Source organism: Diorhabda carinulata, chromosome 7 (genome assembly GCF_026250575.1).
Source record: "Diorhabda carinulata isolate Delta chromosome 7, icDioCari1.1, whole genome shotgun sequence".
Lineage (NCBI taxonomy): Eukaryota > Metazoa > Arthropoda > Insecta > Coleoptera > Chrysomelidae > Diorhabda > Diorhabda carinulata.
In genome coordinates this window covers 8,595,685-8,615,255 of record NC_079466.1, presented here as the reverse complement: position 1 = coordinate 8,615,255, position 19,571 = coordinate 8,595,685, and the positions used below count along the sequence as shown (strand labels likewise).

Genomic DNA, 19,571 nt, shown 5'->3' with positions numbered 1-19,571 from the left:
TTTTAAACATGTAATTAGGAAAGTTTTGCTCTCTTCTCTCATTCTAAAAGCAGCGCTTAAAGTTTTGATATATCCATAACTTAATAACATTTCGGTACTCCTACTTGATACTTTTTACGAGAGTTTGAAGACAATCTTTGACGTAAATGTATATTAGAGTGAAATTCACAATTATTTGCTTGGTATTTCCAAGGCCAATTATGGTAATAATTAGCAAAATAATATAAATTCTGATGATACAGGCCAATTTGATTCTTAAAGAGATTATATTTTAGCAAAATACGGAGTGACATCACGATATTGACAAATTCTGTTAAAAAAATTAGATTTTCATGGTTTTTTTTGAGAGGTTCACAACAGAGTTGGTGAGATTGTTTCATTTGGCAACCCATTTAACAGCTATGATTGCTTTTTGTTTAGTTAGGTTTGAGATTTTGTTATGGATAAACTTACAACAGAGCAGTGTATGTAAATTGTCATAATCTGTTATAAAAATAATAGTTCATCAGAATTGACGTGAAATTCGTCTATTTCATGCCGTGTTTGATAGTCATCAACGTTGATCTTTTTCGGACCCCGTTGATTCTTACTGATATTGTACATTTCGTGAAAGCCGAACAGTGCGCACTAGAGAAGCTGTGGCCAGTTTACAAGGAAGGGATGTATTGAAAAAGATATGAACACCAATCAGTTTGTCGTCGTTATTATCAACTGTGGTTGTTCCTTTTTATGGAAGGATCTTCGCTTAAAAGCTTTTACGATTCAACATGTGTGTATTAGAATTGGTTCTCCAGATTGAGCCTTGTACGTGCCAGCTACAAAATTTTATTTAATTATCCATCTAGTAAAACCAGTTTCATTGACATTAAAATATATTTTTTTCTTATGATTTGAACTTTTAAAACTATAAACAAAACATCCCATACATTTATGAAGTTATTCACAGTAAGACAATTTTTTTTTATTTTTGGTGTTCTATGATACTGCAGTATGATTAATCAAACTTTGTGGGCATGCGTTAGGATTAACTATTCTAAACACAAGTATTTATCACATGTTTTGGAGGTACCTCAGTAGGAATGAGAAAAATGCTTCGACAATTGTTTCAAACGCATTTTAAAGTGTATTGATCTTAAAGTCATATATATGTGGTCCAATAATAAATATTTTTTTAACTATCTCAAAACTTAATTATCAACCCGTGTTATACACATTTTAGCTGAAAGCGATTTATTTATTACCGTTGAATAATTTTTAAATATTTTGAGAAATAGTCCGGAAAATACAAAACATGCTCATATCAAATTTGGATATAACAAGAAAGCGATTATAATGTCCAAATAATGTTCCAACGAGTAATTGCACTTATCCAAGAAAAGTTTGTGGATGTTACATGGATTCACCTAGAGCGAATTGTTATAAAAGTTTATTTCAAATTAAACGTTGTTTGTGTATTTTGTTTTTCAATATTTTTTTAGTATTAATTTACTATATCAATCTCGTTTGTGTGCTTTGGTGGCTGAATGGATTTATAAATTTATAAAATCCGGACATTCCAAAATTTTAAATGATTATTAGATTTTTCAAACGAACCTTTAATAATTTGATTTTGAATAGTATGTCGTTTAAAAAGTCAATAACGTGGCTAGTGAATCGAGAAATAAGAAATTACTGCAATAAAATGAGGTTCAGTGTGGAACTAAGTTGTTCATTTAGATTGTGGTAAATACACTGTACCTGGAGGAAAACCAGAAATGGTAATTTCTCAACATATAAAAAGTCAAGTAAAAAAACAAAATTAATTATGGTTTTTTTATACAAGGAGCAATAATGTAGAAAAATCAATTCTAAACCGAAAACTATTTGTTAATATAACGAACACAATGTAGGTGAAGAAAAATACAGTAGGTGGCCATATTATTAGAAACAGTATCCAGATTTTAGTATTTTAATGCCAAAGAAATAATTAGTTATAGACCTTGTCATTATTTTTGCATAACAAAGTTTATTTGTATATAAAAGTGAAATCTAATAAAATCCGTGTTAATATTTAATGCTGAAGCCTTTTGCTACAACAACAGCTTCTATGCAGACTCTTGTGTGTTAAGGTTGTATGCTGTAATGCTATTCTCTGATGAGATTTTCAATTTACTGTCATTTAATGGTGACCAATTCTTGGTTATGTTAGTGATAACCTGTTCAGTAAGCTCCTACAGGTTTTCGATAAGGCTCATATCAAGAAAATTTCTTAAGCAGTGTAAAACCAGTAAAGCAGTTATACTTTTGCTTTGTAACATGGTACCGCATTGTATATAAAATTGTATTTTGAATTATCAAGGAACCAGTTAATGCAGTAGTCGAGTTCCTAGAACACATTTGTATTGAACCTGAGATAACAGACTACACCATAACAATAACCGGATGCTTCTCTCTTAATAAGGTAGTTCAGATAAAACTTTTGTCCTTTTGTCAATCAAAATTTGGAACTTTGATTTATCGGAGAAGCATAAGAACTTTCAGTCTCTGGACACTCTAGTGATCGAACGCACAGCAGACTTGTAATTGTGAGTATTGGTGTAGTGGTAACGAAAGTATGAATATCACCAACGTTTCCAGAAATTCACACTTAGTACAGTATTCTGGACATATCGTATATATATATACTAAAAAAGCAAAAGTTGATTTTGTCCCTACAACATTTGAAAAAATGCAATTTAGTCTCGAAAGTTGGAAAGTCGTCTGAATTCTGAATATTTCCGACAGGAATAATGGCAAACGATTCATAAATGTTACAATGTTTCTAATAATTTTATTTCGACAGAAGTTTCTATCAAACAAATTAACAGAGACATAATCTGCGTGATTTGACAACTGACGCAAACAGTGATGTCACTCATCAAAAACAATGATAATGACACCAACATCTAATAATTTGACCATGTAGTGAAGTATTTATTATATATTTTTTATGGACGAGTGGGACGAATCAGGCGCCTTGTAGCGACCCTTGTCAAACTCAATTTTGCAGATGGCCATATATTAAATTTTGAATTCGTAGGTAGGCCACATTGAAAATAAAAAAAAATGAACTGAATTATTATAACATTTTATTTATTAAATTATATGAGTATATAAAATATGGTTGTTAAAAATCATATCAAAGTTATAAAAGTTGGTAGGTAATTATGTTGAGCTCGAGGATCCAGATAACTGATTTCTCTTGTTTTTGACAAGCTTATTGATGTCAGGTATCATATTCATTGTAGTTATTTTAAGAATTGATTGGAGATGTTCATTCGTAAGTCTTGTGCGATGTTTGTCTGTTTTGTTTATTGTCATAAAGGAAAACATCTGCTCAAATAAATAGGTGCTACAAAACATGCAGAGAATGCGTGATGCATGCTTTTTTAATTCCGGGTAATTATACTAAACTCTTGAAATATTGTGTATAAAATGTAAGAGTGTTAACCTCATTAAATTTTTTTTCAAAATACTGTCCGATTGAAGATCTATCAACTCCATTTGAAAATGAACTGGTGCCTGTGAAGCTTCAAAATTGAATGGATTGTTGAAAGTTGGGAATTCCATTTCAGTCATTTTCAAAACGATTGTTGATTGCCGTAATCCAGGTTTGCAGAAGTTGAGAATGTTCATCCAATATTTTTTGGTTCATTGTGCCATATGATTTTAAGTGAGGAATCGAATGAAGTTGCGGGCCGTATATTTGACATGACTGGTTTAAGTAGACATTTTGTAGTAGTAGTTCATACAATTTCATCCCTTTTAACTTTGAGGATATATAGTTCCAACAAGACGGTTAAGTGTTAACAAAAAACGTGAGGTTCATTCATTTGTTGATTATTTTATCAAGAGGATTTAGTTAAGTTTATTATAATTATAATTACTTATTATGAAACGTAATTTTTTACTTTTAAGCTAGGGTTCAATATGTGTATGAATTTGCAGGAGGAATATTTCGAACATAACTTGAAAACTTTATATTCCTTTTGGTATCTTTGTTTTGATTTCCTAGGAAAAAGAGTCAATGCCACAAATTTTGCCCCTCAGCCGGATCCTTAAAAACACCATCTTTGGCATCACGTCGCTTGAATTCATTTATGAATAATTCTTTATTGATATCATTATTTATAAACAGTGCTCTCAAATTCCTGTTCTATAGCTGCTTTTGTTTTATTTTCTCAGTGTCAATGTGTTTGGGTCAAATTTTCTATAAGAAAAGTAAAAACAGAATTCTTTAAAGTGATACTTTCCATTCCATTTCTTATCGCTTTGTAATGAAATTTAAATTTTATAGTCGATCTTGAAACTTCCAACACAGCCTTCTAGAATATTTCCAACTTATTTTGTATATTTTTTCAAACATTTAAAAATCTAAATGAAAAAATTAGCGTTTGCACAAGCTTCCATTCGTAACTTTCAAGTGAGTAATGTTGTTTTGATGAGTATTTTTATACTAGCCGAAGATAGATGCGAAATAGTGTATAATTGTGTAACCGCGTCAATTGACACAAACTAATGACCTGTTTTCAGTAAAACTTCACATGAATAACAACATTTTAAAACTTTCTTCATTAAAAAAAATGCATTACGATGAAATGTAATTTTTAAATAGACTCTAATGTCTACACAATAATATACTTTTAAATATATATTCAAGTTGTTGTGATTGCTATGATTTTTTTTCCAAATATTATACTATTTTAGTAAATTCAAAACGTTTCTATCTATGGGGTTTAAAATAATATAAGTCACATTTTTAGATTTTTCCGAACCCCATTCGAGCATCCGTCGCTTCAGGATGTCAAATTCAATAAGCAATTTGCCTTATCGCACTCTTTATTTAATAATAAAAAATTCGAGAATTAAGTTTGAAAAATTATACCGGAAAAATTCAATGGTGTAATTAAAATCTCGACAGGTGTACATTATCAGAACACTTTGCTGGGCCATATGGACTGTTGCCAAAAAATTTAAAATATTAATTTTCTCCTCCAACACTGAGAAGTAAAAATAGATTACTAAAATTAAGTTGATGTTGTGATATTTTCCGGATGTGAACAATTCCAAAATTATTGTAGGGAACTGCATAAATTATATATTTTTTTTGTTTAGGTGTTTTCGATTTTAGACAAATGAAATATTTTCATACTTTCAGATTTATTTTTATTTTATATTAGTCATGTCATTTTTAGTATTTGATTTGTTCGTAAATCGTTTATATTTTTTTTTTTCGAATGTAGTTTTCCACAATAATTTTTAACACACTATTAATAGTTTGATTTGTATTTATGTAGTGGAATGGCAATGCAGTTATTTCATTAATCCGTATCATAAACCTTGACAGAGCCAGCGGAACTCGGTTTTTTCACCTAATTTAAACGATCAGATAAATTCAAAATTCCGCATACTGGTTAAGGACCGAAATAATGTAAATTTTGTCTTTATCAGTTTCATCAGGTTAACGATTCTTTTCTAAAATCGCGGCCTAAGAATCTACTATAACTGCGTCGGGAAGAAATTACAATATTACATAAATATTCATATCTACATATAAATTGGAAATCTATTGATATTGAAAAAGACTATAAATTGGTACAATTATTAGGTTGAAATTTTGAGAACATTGTCTGATGCACGTTTTAATAACTTGCTTATAGAAAAGTGCGTCAGGCAATACAATTATGAGTGTTGGTGTGGTGATTGTGTAAACAGTAAACAATCACTCCTATTCGGATGACGAAAATCATAGAGTTTTCCACGGAACACTCATCTAAAATCCTCCTCTTACATTGAACGTGTGGGTGGCAATTTAAGGAAATTGTATTGTTAGGTCACAAAATTTGTATAGAGAAACACTATTGCTTCCGCTCTTACAGATACGAGGTTGTCTGATAAATTTTCGACTTCAACTTTTATAAATATAAGTCGAGAAATATATTTGCGAAAAGCGTTGAGAGCTTCTAACCAAAATTTTAGCTGTTTTGGACCCTTAGTAATTTCAAACAGCGATTCTACAATTGTACAGTCGATGGTCACCGTTTTGAACTAACTTGTTCTATTTTACTTTGATGTCACAGAATTGATGACAGATCAGCAAATCATAGGCGTTGTGTTTTATTTTTAGTGGTATTATTAAATTAATTTATCATGTCTAATTATTCCATTTAAATGCATTTCTAATTTCTATTCTAAAATAAGACTTTGAGGAAGTAAAGGTGGGTGACAAATGACAGATGTTTGTATAGTATATTGGGTTAGACTTATTTCTTTAGCCCACTGTGTATATCAGTGTTGTCAATATAAAATAATATTCTTATTTATTACACAGGCCTACAACTATTCGGGTGCCAGGTATTACAGACCCAATTTTAAGTATGTCTTGGTGAAAAAGGTTTCCTTGTTCTTTGCTTATTTCTCCAAAATTCTGTTAGAATTGATCTAGGTGACTCGTGAGTGTATTTTATACTCATATATATACTATATACAGTCTAAAACTTTAATTCGAACCAGCATATATTCTACTAATTCTACATAGTTGTTGGCCTTATGTTTTTCGAAAAAAAATTGTACAACTGCTACAAAAAAGTTCCAGGCACTCTTTTCTAAATCATTTATAGTCTCAAATTTTTTTTATTACTTGTACCAGGAAATTTCTTTGAAATAAATTGAAACCATGGACCATTTTTAACAAAAGCCTTAAAAAATTGGTTCATTAGTAATTTCTTAAGGCATGAAACTTCGTTTACTTGACGTCTATCTACTGATACTCATTAGATTGATAAATCGGCAAACCTCTGAAAGTCAGTGAACCATTCAATTTACATCACTACACAAAATTTTTATCAGTTGAAAAAAACCTACAATTAGCTTCGTCGTTCTTTCGAGCGATATGTGGACAAACGGCAAGTTTTTTTCTTTTAATCTTAACGCTAATAAATCAGCACGTTCCTTAGAAAGGTCTGAGTCTCTGATGAGGTCATTACGATCATTCTGTGAAAGTAACTCAGGATCTGAATGAGGAATAGTTGTGTTGAAGGTATATTAGGATATTTTCATATATGGCGATTGTTTTCGTTGATACCCACTCATTAGGCGTACAAGTCACAGTAGTCATCAAGTTTTTTTATTCTTTCCATATCATAGGCACTGCAAACTTAGAAATCTTACGTGCACCTTTCTTTCATTATTGTAGATGGTCTTACATATTTACATACACGATGCGGCTCCCACACTTTATCTGAGTGTCGAATTTCAATTCAGAAGTAAGCAAAATACAAACGTATTTGTGTTTGTAATCGTTTTACGCTGATCTTTCAGTGTGTATTCACCACAAACAAATAAATCTAGAACGTTCACACGACATCTAGACGTACTAGTCATAATTAAATAAAAACATAAACAATCGATATTATTGTAATAATGTTCATTTAAAATCAGGTTAGTAGATGAGTTGATATGACCTATGTCAATATGTACATTACCTATTTTATCAATCATAGATACAAAAAGAGATGTATTAGTAAGGAGTAAGAATTTTATATTATGATTAAAAAGGTTTTTCCATTCCATTTTAAGCAGCTTTCTATAACTTCTATAACTAAAAAATCGACCATTATGTAGAGCGAATGGGTGTAGAAGTAATTTTAGATAAAACCATATTTAATGCCATTTTGGTATTTTTATGAGTTAAAAATAAACTTGAAAGTTAAGAACTACAATGGACACGCAAGTTCTACTAGATAAGAAACTTTGATTGAAGTAATTGTAACACTTCCCGCCATAAAATTCGTTTAGAAATTTTATTTTATTACTCATAGTTGCATGTATTTTCAATTTTGAAGCGTGTAACGTTATTTATTTTAAATTTACTAAAAAAACTCGGAATAATTAATAAAAAACCAAGTTTCTTAGGAACTTGGCGCAAAATATTTACATTTACTATATTGTACGAAAACAATAGAGCAATGAAATACATTGGACGGTCAATTAAGTAACTTAATTATTGTACAGTTTCGCATTACACCACCATAACAAATTATATTTTCGGAATAAATTGAACGTGATAAGTAATTTGTTTACAGCTTATATGTCATACAAGTACTTTTTTATGTTTTTATTCCTGAAATAAAATCGATATGATGGATTACTTTATGCCTGTACGCAAAATAATTGATTATAAATTTATGTTTACATATTATTTGATTGTATTTATTTAGAATTAGCAAGACTGGAAGGTTTCGCTAAATTGCCTGCAGAAAATGTTGACTCATGATTCATTGTCTGGGTTTCTAGTTTCTGTAAAGAAATGCGAGATCCAAATGATATGCCTGCCAACATCCTGAAGACCTGATTTGATGAGAATATGCTGTCCTCTTAATATCCTTCAGCATTTGTGTTGCTCATGGACGAATAATTATTTCATCCAAGGTGTTACTCTTCTATCAACCATAGCGCTTCGGCGTAGTCATATTCAGCTTTTGCTAAATGGTTGCCGGCGTTCGACGTCAACGGATGCTAAAACCCAAATATTTTGCAATAATATAGGAAATTTCACCGACAAGCTGCACAGTAGTGCACAGAGAATTATAATCTCTTATAAGTTTCAAACACTATTTCGTCTTTATCAACAATGGCAAAAACTCGTTTTTTGTTAGTTTCTGGTACCGTTTCAACATATTTATAGTTCTTCCAATATCAATTACAGATTATAAAAACCCTTGCCGACAATTTTGTTTGATCTCTCTGCCATAGGCGTAGACACCACTTATTTTTATAAATACTTTTGAAAATATGTATATTTTATGCAAGAAAGTATTTGTTAAAAGGCGAAAATCGAATCTTTATACATTAGACGTCATCATACGCCATTATTTAGACAGATGCACTCAATTGTAGTCCTACTTGGAACTTGAAAAAAAAAATTATTATATCTCACTGAATTGTTACAACTGAACATTAAATTATTAAACATAAATAGACGAGTAAAATGTACCTGCCTGTGAGGGAGTTTGTTTTAAACAGGGTACCAGGCCTAAACTGAGCCCTTTTTGTACCCCTTCCATCCGGCAAAGCCATGAGGAAAATGAATTCTTTGTAAATAAAACAAAAGGGAAAACATTTGAATTCCAAAGTATCTTTATAAATAATCATGGTAGTCAGAATCGTCAGGACTAGAGTCATTATTTGATTGAATTATGATGGGTTGTAAAGAGGGTGATACCATATACTCATCTTCTTTTACTACCTCTTTACTCAGTTCTGGAGACTGATTACATTCTCGTTATTCTGATTTTACGAGGATGTATTGATATCTAGTTAACCTAGACCAGTTCCATGCATAAACAAAATATTGCGTTACCATAGCAACGAACAATAACTTAGAAGTGTCAGTGTAAAGTTTGACGTCAAAAAAGTAGAACAGAGTTACGCAATAAATTAAAAGAAAAAAGATGTCCACCGAAATAGTGAAAATCAAAAAATTGGAGTATCGAGTCATCATCAAGTACCTGTATTTAAATGTGTTAAGAGTTAAGCATATTTACGAAGACTTGCTTAATACCCTTTATGATCAATGTCCTTCGTATGCGATCGTGAAAAATTGGACTGCAAGCTTTAAAAGAGGTAAATGTTCCATTGAAGATGATGACCAATCGGGAAGGCCAGTTTCTGTGTCAGTGATTTTATCAGACCGTCTAATTGGGCTAAAACGGATATCTGAAGCACTGAATATTTCATACGAACGCATTTAACATATAGTTCACGTCAATTTGAACATGTGAAAAATTGCTGCAAACTGGATCCCCAAATGTTTGAATGTTGACCAAAAGCGTGCAAGGGTAGAAGTGAAACGATGTAGACTTCTTAAACCGAATTGTTACTATGGATGAGACTTGGGTACATTTCTACAATTCAGAAACAAAGCAACAATCGATGGAATGGCCAGACTCTGGTTCTCCAAGACCTAAGAAGTTTCGTGTCCAAAAATTTGCTGGAAAAGTTCTTGCTTCAGTTTTTTGGGTTTGCCATGGAGTAATCATGATTGATTTTTTGGATAAGGGTAGAAAAATAACTGGAGATTACTATTCGACATTACTGACCACTCTACGGGAAAAAATTGAGGAGAAAAGATACGGAAAGCTAACCAAAGGTGTTATGTTTTTGCAGGACAATACCACTGCACACAAATATCATGTTGCCATGCAAAAAATTCGTTATTTAGGGTTTGAATTATTAGAACACATCCCGTATTCACCAGATTTGGATCCGTCCGACTATCATCTCTTTCCTCAACTGAAAAAAAGTTTAAAAGGTCGTAAATTAAGAAGAGAATATGTTGAATAATAAAATATTTTGACATTGAAATTTTGTAGGCTAAGAATTTTTCAATATGTCCTCGTACGTTTGCCCATTCTAATTCTATTGGGTTAAATATGCAATAATAGTAGGTAGTCTGAGAAAAGTGTGACCCTGTTCTTTGCACAGCTTGTCAATAAATTGCCTCCAACTTTTGACCTTTAACAACAGTAAGGCTACCATTATACTAGGATGCTGGCATCTGGGAGGTTAGCGGGGCATTAAATCAAATGGGAGCGATTAGAATAGGGATGCCAGCATCGGATGCTAAAACAGCCACCCGGAGGCTCGATTTTGTGCATCCCGGCTGTTAAGCTGAAATGCGAGCAGCCGATCCATTTTTACATCCCGGGATGCACAAAATCGGTTGTGGGGCATTGGTTCAAATGCGGCGCATTATACTAGGCTGCTAGCATCCGAGCAGGCGCTATATTTGACATATGAGCGCGCACGCAGTTTGATCAGAGTTATGACTAGTTTTTCTTCGGGTGAAATTGTTCTGAGGAATCTTGTATCTTGTTTAGAGATGTCGCTTTGGATGTAGCCTAGAAGCTCTTTGAAAGGAGTGACATTCTAAAGTAATTAAAAAATCTTGTATCACTATTGCACAGTTCATCGAACAATGTAAAATCAAGCTTTTAACACGACGGGGAGCTAAAGAAGGGTCCACACTAAACTTTCTTTTTGCACGACGCCTTCTTTTCTCAATTAGTAACATCAGCAACAACATCTCCTCATTCGTTGGGGCCATATTGACGACTGGCAAAAAATTAAAATAAAATAGCAGTTCAGGATGCTAGCATCCCAACACAAATTCGTCTCAAAGTGGGACGCTAGCATTCTAGATGCCAGCATTCCGGATGCTAGCATCCTAGTATAATGGTAGCTTGAGCAATTATTTTTTTGTTGGGCCTTTTTTACGATCGCTGACAGGAATAGGAATATCAGGTATCTTAAGGAGTTGTCGCGAGTGGTAGGATGCGTTCTCCATAACGATTACTGATTGTGGTGGAATGTTAGTTAAAAGCTGTTCGTTGAACTACTGTTCAAAAAATTCTACTGTCATATCTTCATGTTAATCAGCTGTACAGTTTTTAATTTTTTGAGAAGATATTAATAAAGCATTAGGCTTCCAGCGTGTACTATTATAAGTTTCCTTTTAGAACATGGCCCATTCAAACAGCAATTTTTATTATTGTCAACCCTACCGAAATTTACCACATAGTGACTGTCAAACCATGTTTCATCTATATAAAGTATGTGTCTATTAGAACTTCGGTAATCTTTTATCTGACGCAAATAATCTTGCCATCAAACGATCCTTAACGATTTGGTTATTGCCATCCATTTATTTAGTTTTTTGTGTTTAAAACCACATGCTGACTAAACTTGACGCAATCTTTCTAAACTGGTATAATTGTATTGGATAATCTATTACCTTTTGCTGTATTACTTCTAATATTGCAACCCCGTTCTCCTTATATAAATTAAAAATTGTTCTACGTCTTGAGTAGCTTTGTCAACTGATTCGTGACTCGATAAATGGAAAATTTACCTACTCTAGTGAATTCAGCAATTCTTATTATGATTGCATTATCAGATTGCTGAATATTTTCGTTTAAACATTCGATTATATTTAAAATAGCTTGCTGTATTTTTATATCAAAATATATCATTATATTCATACCTGTCGATATTCTCACTACACTGTGCAATTTCATTGTCTTTATTCGCCCATGGTGTAAAGAATGTCCATATTTGTATTTATTTAAAGAAATTTATTAATTAAATTAATCTCGCCAAGCGACGCTAATATCTAACTGAAATATTTCGAAGAAATTGTGTATATACAGCTTTGGCCAATAGAAATGCATTTATGTTTACGATTCGATGTTTTGATTGGTAAACAGTGGAGATGAAAGTCCACGTGGACTGACGGTTTTTTTATATATTCACTGAATTCTATACGGGGAGTAAACATTATTTTTCATTTCTTAATTTGCGTGCCGTGTCGTGCTTATTTATGAATTATTAATTGATCCTCGCATAACTGTCTTCTGCAATTGATATTGGAAGAACTATACAAATTCTTGTAGCCGACATGCATCAAATATACCAAAAATAATACGGTCCTGTTCATAAAAACATTTAACTTAGATTGTAGATAGAGGTTACGTCACTAGACATGATTCTTACCCAGATAAAAGAATTCGTTGGATGCTTGTTTTGTGGAAACTATATTTATCAACAGTTTCGAGTGGAGATGTTCCCTCAAACCCTGAAAACCCTGAACATTTTCATATCTTCTAAACGTGTAATTGATTTTTATGAGTCCGTCTCTGTAATATTAATGCTTGTTTCATTGTTTCAACTTGATACGCCTGTCTAAGGTGCGTCGTTATTCCTTACAATAATTAATTTAAATAAGTAATATTATCTAGTTGAATGAAAAGTATTTTTGTGGGTCTGTTGTTTGAACAGAGAATTGAGTGTCAACAAATTAAGTAAAGAGACTGATGCTGTCAAAATTATTTATTATAAAAGTAATTCTCTTTAACTCTCTCTTAATACGCCAACTCCATTTTTCCATTCGTTGCATTATAGCAATTCTAGAAGTCTTTGAATGTAAACTTTGGTAGCACCCTTATTGTTGTTGGGATATCCACAAACAATTCAAAATGAAACGTTTTTGAGTTTGAGAAAGAGAAACAAGTCGCAATGCTATAAATTTGTCGAATAAGGTGGTTCTAGTAACACTGAAATCCTTCTAGAAGCTAATAACTGCGGCACACTCAAAATGCAGTGGTAGTTCGCGATGCATATCAAGTACTTGGCGATAGAATAATTGATTCAGATGGAACGTATTACACGGCTATTTAATGAGCAGATTAGCAAAGTTTCTAATTTACTAAAGCGAGTTTTTCTTGGTTTTGGATCATTTGGTGCTTTTATCATTAGTAATAAATAATATGATAGAGAAGCGTGTTACAAGCAGTCCTCTGCGATTGACATTCGATGTTATTTTTGGTCTATTGAGAGATAAGATAAGAACCATTTTTGATGTAAAAACTCCGTGACGGTTACGAGATTGATATTTAATTCGTCGGTTATGATTAGAATCGTTAACTGACGATCTTGGTAGATCAAGGCGGATTCACGCTGTGCGTTCGTCTTCTACACTTTCACAGCCCTTCTTGATCATTTTATGTCACTGGAACACTTATACACATCTCATTCTTTAATTGTTAGACCTCTAATGTGGAATAGGCTTCAGACAAAAAACAATTTTATCATATGAATTCTTAGGAATTTATTTAAATTATTATTTATCACAAATTCCAACAAAACAATGAAAAGGTCATTGACTTGTAGTTTTTTATCCTTCTAAGAAGAAATTTCATTTGACTGATATCCAGTAACATTAAATTCCAGATTTCAAAGGGTTTTAACCATACCGTTGATTATTTATCTTGAGAAGATGACGCATATTTAAGTATTTCATATGATTTTCGGTTTGAAGGCTTGAACCCTATTTAGATGATTTTACTGACCAAATCTAGTAGTATTTATCAAATATCTAGACAATCACAGAAACATAACTTCTATTACAGTTTATTTTCAAACGTTGAGATATATAATATTAATTTAGGGTTGGAAGGTCTATAAAAAAAGGCAGATATAATTATAGTAGGATATCAAAAATGTATAGAGTGAGTAATAATTTCGAAATAGACCTTTACAGCAAAGAGAAAGGAAATTGCCAAGTCACAGTCGTATGGCAATAATAAAAAATTTTAAGTATAAAGACAAAACAAATTTGAATAATTTTATATTACGAAGTTTGCTGCTTAAGTTTTGAGATAGACAAATAAAAACAAATATTTATGATTGGATTTCGCTTCGTTGTTTTTCAAAATATTCTCCATTAAGATCAGTATACTTTCATGTGTTTGAACCAATTGTCGAAGCATTTTTTCCATTTCATTGAGATACTTCCGAAACATGTGATTTGAACGCATCAACCGTTTCTTCAGTTGTAGAAAAACGTTGACCTCGCAATTTATTTTTGATCTGCGGGAGTAAGAAGCCAACAAGCCAACCCACAGAACAGAAACAAGAAAATATATCTGGGGAAGGAGAAGACATCCAACAACAATTAATATCAAAAGACAAAATTGAAGCAACAATGCGCAAGATGAAAAATAGGAAATCACCAGGGCTGGATAACATTTATAACGAGCTTCTTAAATATGGTGGCAATGAATTAATAGACCAAATGCATGTCATGTTCAACAAGATATACGACCAGAGAAAAGTACCAGAGGAATGGAAAGTAAGCATAACGATCCCCGTCTTTAAAAAAGGGGAAAAGAAAGATCCAAATAATTATAGAGGGATCAGTCTCCTAAGCACGACTTCAAAATTACTAACAAAAATTATTGCAGAAGAAATCTCAAGTAGCGGCATGAGCGAAGAACAACAGGGATTTAGACAAAATAGATCAACCATAGACGCTATATTCATCTTAAGACAGATTGCCGAAAAGGCCATAGAGTACAATAAAACCGCGTTTATGTGCTTCATAGACTTAACAAAAGCATTTGACAGAGTGAGATTACATGACGTCATTGAGCTACTAAAAAAACGAGGCGTAAACCAAAGGACAATAGACATCATTAGGGACATGAACAACGGAAATAGCACATATGTAAGAGTAAACAACGAACTCTCTAGTAAAATGCCAGTATCAACAGGGATCAGACAAGGAGATAGTCTCAGCCCAATACTCTTCAACATTATAATGGACGAAATCATAAAAGAAGTCAAAACGGCAGGCAGAGGATACAGAATGGGAAAACATGAGTTTAAGATAGTTTGCTACGCTGATGACGCGGTTGTGATATCCGAAGATGAGGATAATCTGCAAAAACTGCTACACAGATTTGAAACAGTTGCAGGAAAATTCAATATGATCATATCGAAACAAAAGACACAATCCTTGACAATAGCGAGAGAATCAAGAAGATGCAAACTGGCAATTTATAATAAAAGTGTAGAACAGGTTATGTCTTTTAAATATTTAGGGGTTAACATCACGAGCAATAGGAACTTGAAACAAGAAGTCAAAACGCAAACAACAGCAGCATCTAGGATATCAGGATTCCTTCGAACCGTGATATGGAGGAATACATTTTTAAGTATCGAAAGCAAAACACGGATATATAAAACTTGTGTCAGACCAGTAATGACATACGCCATAGAAACGAGGAGGGAGACTGCAACTACTAAGCGGATTCTTAGAACGACCGAGATGAAGACATTACGCTCAATCACAGGGAAAACACTAAGAGACAGAATAAGGAGTAATGAAATTAGAAGAATGTGTGACGTTCCGGATATAGTGAGATGGGCCAGAACTAGAAGAAGAGCATGGAGAGATCATGTCAATAGAATGAACAACGATCAACTGGCGAAAATCGCAAAGGAAGAGAGACCCAATACAAGTAGACCGCCTGGAAGACCACCAAAGCGCTGGTATGAGAGCTGGTCCTCGCAGTCACAACTTAGGCTGCCTCTTTGAAAACACAAGACATAGTCTTAAAATAAGAAGAAGAAGTAGAAGAAGAGGGAGTAAGAAGAAATCATTGGGAGCCAAACAAGGACTGTACATAGGATGGCCCACCAATTCGATGTTTTGAATATTTAAACTGATAGAGTGAGAGTTCGCAATGTCGTTGTGGCGAATGATTCGTCTTCTGCCGCTGGTTTCTATGATTTTTTCGAATACTTTTGGCGAAAAAATGCTGATGTACTATTCAGAATTTATCATTTTAAGTTGCTCTAATGGAACGATGGTGACATGTCCAGTTATTCCGAAAAAACAGGTGACCATTTGCATGGAAGTGCTTCGGGCGCGAACAACTTTTTTTGTTTGATCTGGCTCGTCTTGAAAAATCGACTCGAGGTTTTTTGCGCGATTGTTAAACTAAGCGGTATTCAACGTGAACAAATCTTTTTCATATCCAAATATTCATGGAATATTGAATGTATGCGAGTGGAACGAATGCCCAAGTATGCCTCAATCTCACGGTAAGACACATGACGATCTTGCAATATCAGTTTACGCATAGCATCAATGTTTTCTGATACAACAACCGATTTAGGATGAACTTTACGAAATTCATCCTGCAGTGAAATGCGATCACGATTGAATTCGGAAAATCAGCGAAACATGGCTTGGGATGGTACTTCATCGCCCAAAGTCCAAGCGAGTTGATCGGCACACTGCTTCTCGTTTAATCCACTTCGAAAGTCGAAGAAAATCATCGCGCCACAATGTTTTAATTCTATTTTTTGACTAAGATGAATGAGTGCATTAAAAATGTGAAACTTTATGATGGCGATTTCAGATTTGACATATCCACATCAGTGTTGCCATTTCTAAAAATTTAAATAGCAATCCTCGTACAATCGAAACTAAACATAAAAACGCTTTTCCTTCAACACAGAAAATTCCGGTCTCTGGTTTACGATTGTTGATCTCGTCTATTATCTACCATATCTACTTACTTTATTTACTTTAAACTATCGAAAACAACTTTTAGGTACTGGTCTAATTTAATCGCTCTTTTAACTATCCAGGTTGATGTACTAGAATTAAACAATGGATTGTTACTTCGATAGCAGTTCTTGTCTTTTTCTCTAGAAATTACGTTTAGTATTAGAGTTGGTTATACACATCATAAAATCCAACATTACTGTTGCACACTCACACAAAAACGTGAAATTACGGCCAACATTTTATAATAATGAAAATGACAAAAGAATAATAACACAAGAAATAAAACGAATCAACCATCTACTGCAATGTTTCAAATAATGATCTTTATCTGGTTAAAAAGATCACTGAAGCATCAGTGGTTCATTACCAAGACAAGTATTCTGAATTCCTAGGAAATACTTGTCTTGTTTTTAATTGAATATATACAGTGCTTTGATAGTGCCGAATACGCTTAACATTTCTGACCTTATCGATCTACAACGTGAACAACAAAAAAAATTATGGAGAAGAATTGAATATTTGAATGAGAAAAAAAGATTAGAATGTGGCGGAAAATGAAGATATTGGCTACAGAATTATATGCATTCAAAAATGAAACAAAAGCGAAAAATTCATAGCGAGAAAATTACATAAGAGGTTTTGGAATTTTTAGAGATATTTCTATGAGGTATGATAGGAAATACGGTTCATAATCAATTGAAAACAAATCAAAAATATGACACAAAATTCGAATTCGAAATACCTACTACTCATAAACAATGTACTTTTCTTGAGGTTTTCCTCAATGTTTTAAATGGTGTCTTTTTAAAAATCAATATTTGATCATCTACAGTCTGAACTGGTTACCTACCCGTCCACCTTTATTCCATGAGAACGGAAGAAAAAATTATGACAAAAATGTATAATTATGATAGTGAATTTGTGATTGATAAATTTTAATTTTAGTTATACAGAAGGCTCGTTTATATTTGATTGACCTAAAGTATAAACAGTATTATTTGTTATAAAATATTAATTTATATATTTAATAATACTTCATATTAGTGAAAAATTACGTACTGTAATTGAACTTTTTTGTGCAATATCTAGACCAGTTCTTCTTTAAAGATTGTTTATTGCTAAACGAAAAATAAATAATTCACTTTAAATGGTTGAAAATATGTCGGTATATTACAGGAACGCTGACAAGAGCATGATTTATTGTCGCTAGAAATCACGGCGATACACAATTTTTAACAATTATCTGTCAATCAACATATCAACAATTACCCAATAGAAACCTCCGAGAAAATGCATCGATCATGTATAAAATATAAACTCGAATTTCTACGTAAAATTGGAAAAAGATGTTTCGTAAACATTCGAATTAGTGGTTTTTGAACAGAGTCGCTGTTGGATAAAATGTACACTTGTTCACAAATTTCAACTTTTTCTATATATTTATTTAATCGATTAATTTATTCAATTGAAATATAAATAAACAATAATTAACAACTTTCAGCTGTAAACTAGTTATTAATTACTTTAATAGACTTGGTGTTAAATCGTTACATTATTCGAGGTATTTGAAGCCTAGTACACACTAGTAGTCATGTTGCTTGATTTTAGACTCAGGTTATGTACGAGTCTAGATCATATGTGTTATACTCCTATGTGAACAGTTTCTATAAGTGGAAGCTGTTCCGATTAAGGAAGACGGAATGACAACGTTTCTCTATCCTCCGAGGTTTCAGCTCGGTTCTGAGCGTTCTCAAACTTGCATAGATAAAGTGTCTCAAACGAGAGAGAAAATGAATATTGTCGGCACCGTAACGTAGGGACGTTTTTTCCCATACCAACTGTCCATATAGGAGTATTATATAGTTATGGAATAGATAAGTTATTCTTCTTTTTCTTGTAGCTTGAATCTTGTTTATATTGATATTGATATTCTGGAGAGCGTTTCAAACAACATAAAAAAATATTACATGGATACTATTGGCTGGAGTAGACGGATGATTATGAGAAATTGTAAATGGAGCTATAAGAATTCAAAATGTTATTTGTGTCTGCGTCTGTAGATAAGGAACAGTAAAATGTTTATGAAAAAGTTAAAAGAATGTCAAATTAAAACGTATGTAAAAATAATGTTATGATGTTGGTACAAATAACCCAACTTAGCCTAATTTAACTATTTAGTTATATAAATGTTGCTTTTGAATAATAAAGTAGTCAAAGAAAAAGGCATCATATGTTTTTTATTGGTTCGGATATAAAATCCCGTCGGCAAATTTACCTATAGGGAATAATTGATCTATCTATTGATTGATCCTATGTCCAACTTACATACATGTCGGGTTAGTGGAACAGGTAATCTTGGCGATGTGTTTGCTACCACCTGGCCAAAAGGGGGCTAAAAGAGGGAGTTGAACATTAAAGCACCAATAAAAATGAAGAAATTGTGGTAATATTGATAAAATATCCATTTTGGATGGAATCCACGCTAGATTTTGGGGTCCCTGTAAGGTATGTCAGCAGTTACAGCAATGGACGTAATCATTCAAGAAAAGGCAACAACTACCGGCAGTGGGATAGCAATCTAAGTCTAAAAGTGGCGGACTTACTTTGAATGCCACCAAAGGCAATAATTTCAAGA

At 32.7% G+C, this 19,571-nt stretch overlaps 1 protein-coding gene across 3 annotated transcripts in view; it reads left to right on the top strand.

Annotated features, from left to right (window-relative positions):
- Window positions 1-19,571, top strand: part of LOC130896648 (protein scalloped) — a 191,404-nt gene that overhangs the window by 56,979 nt on the left and 114,854 nt on the right. The gene's annotated exons all lie outside the window — the stretch shown is intronic.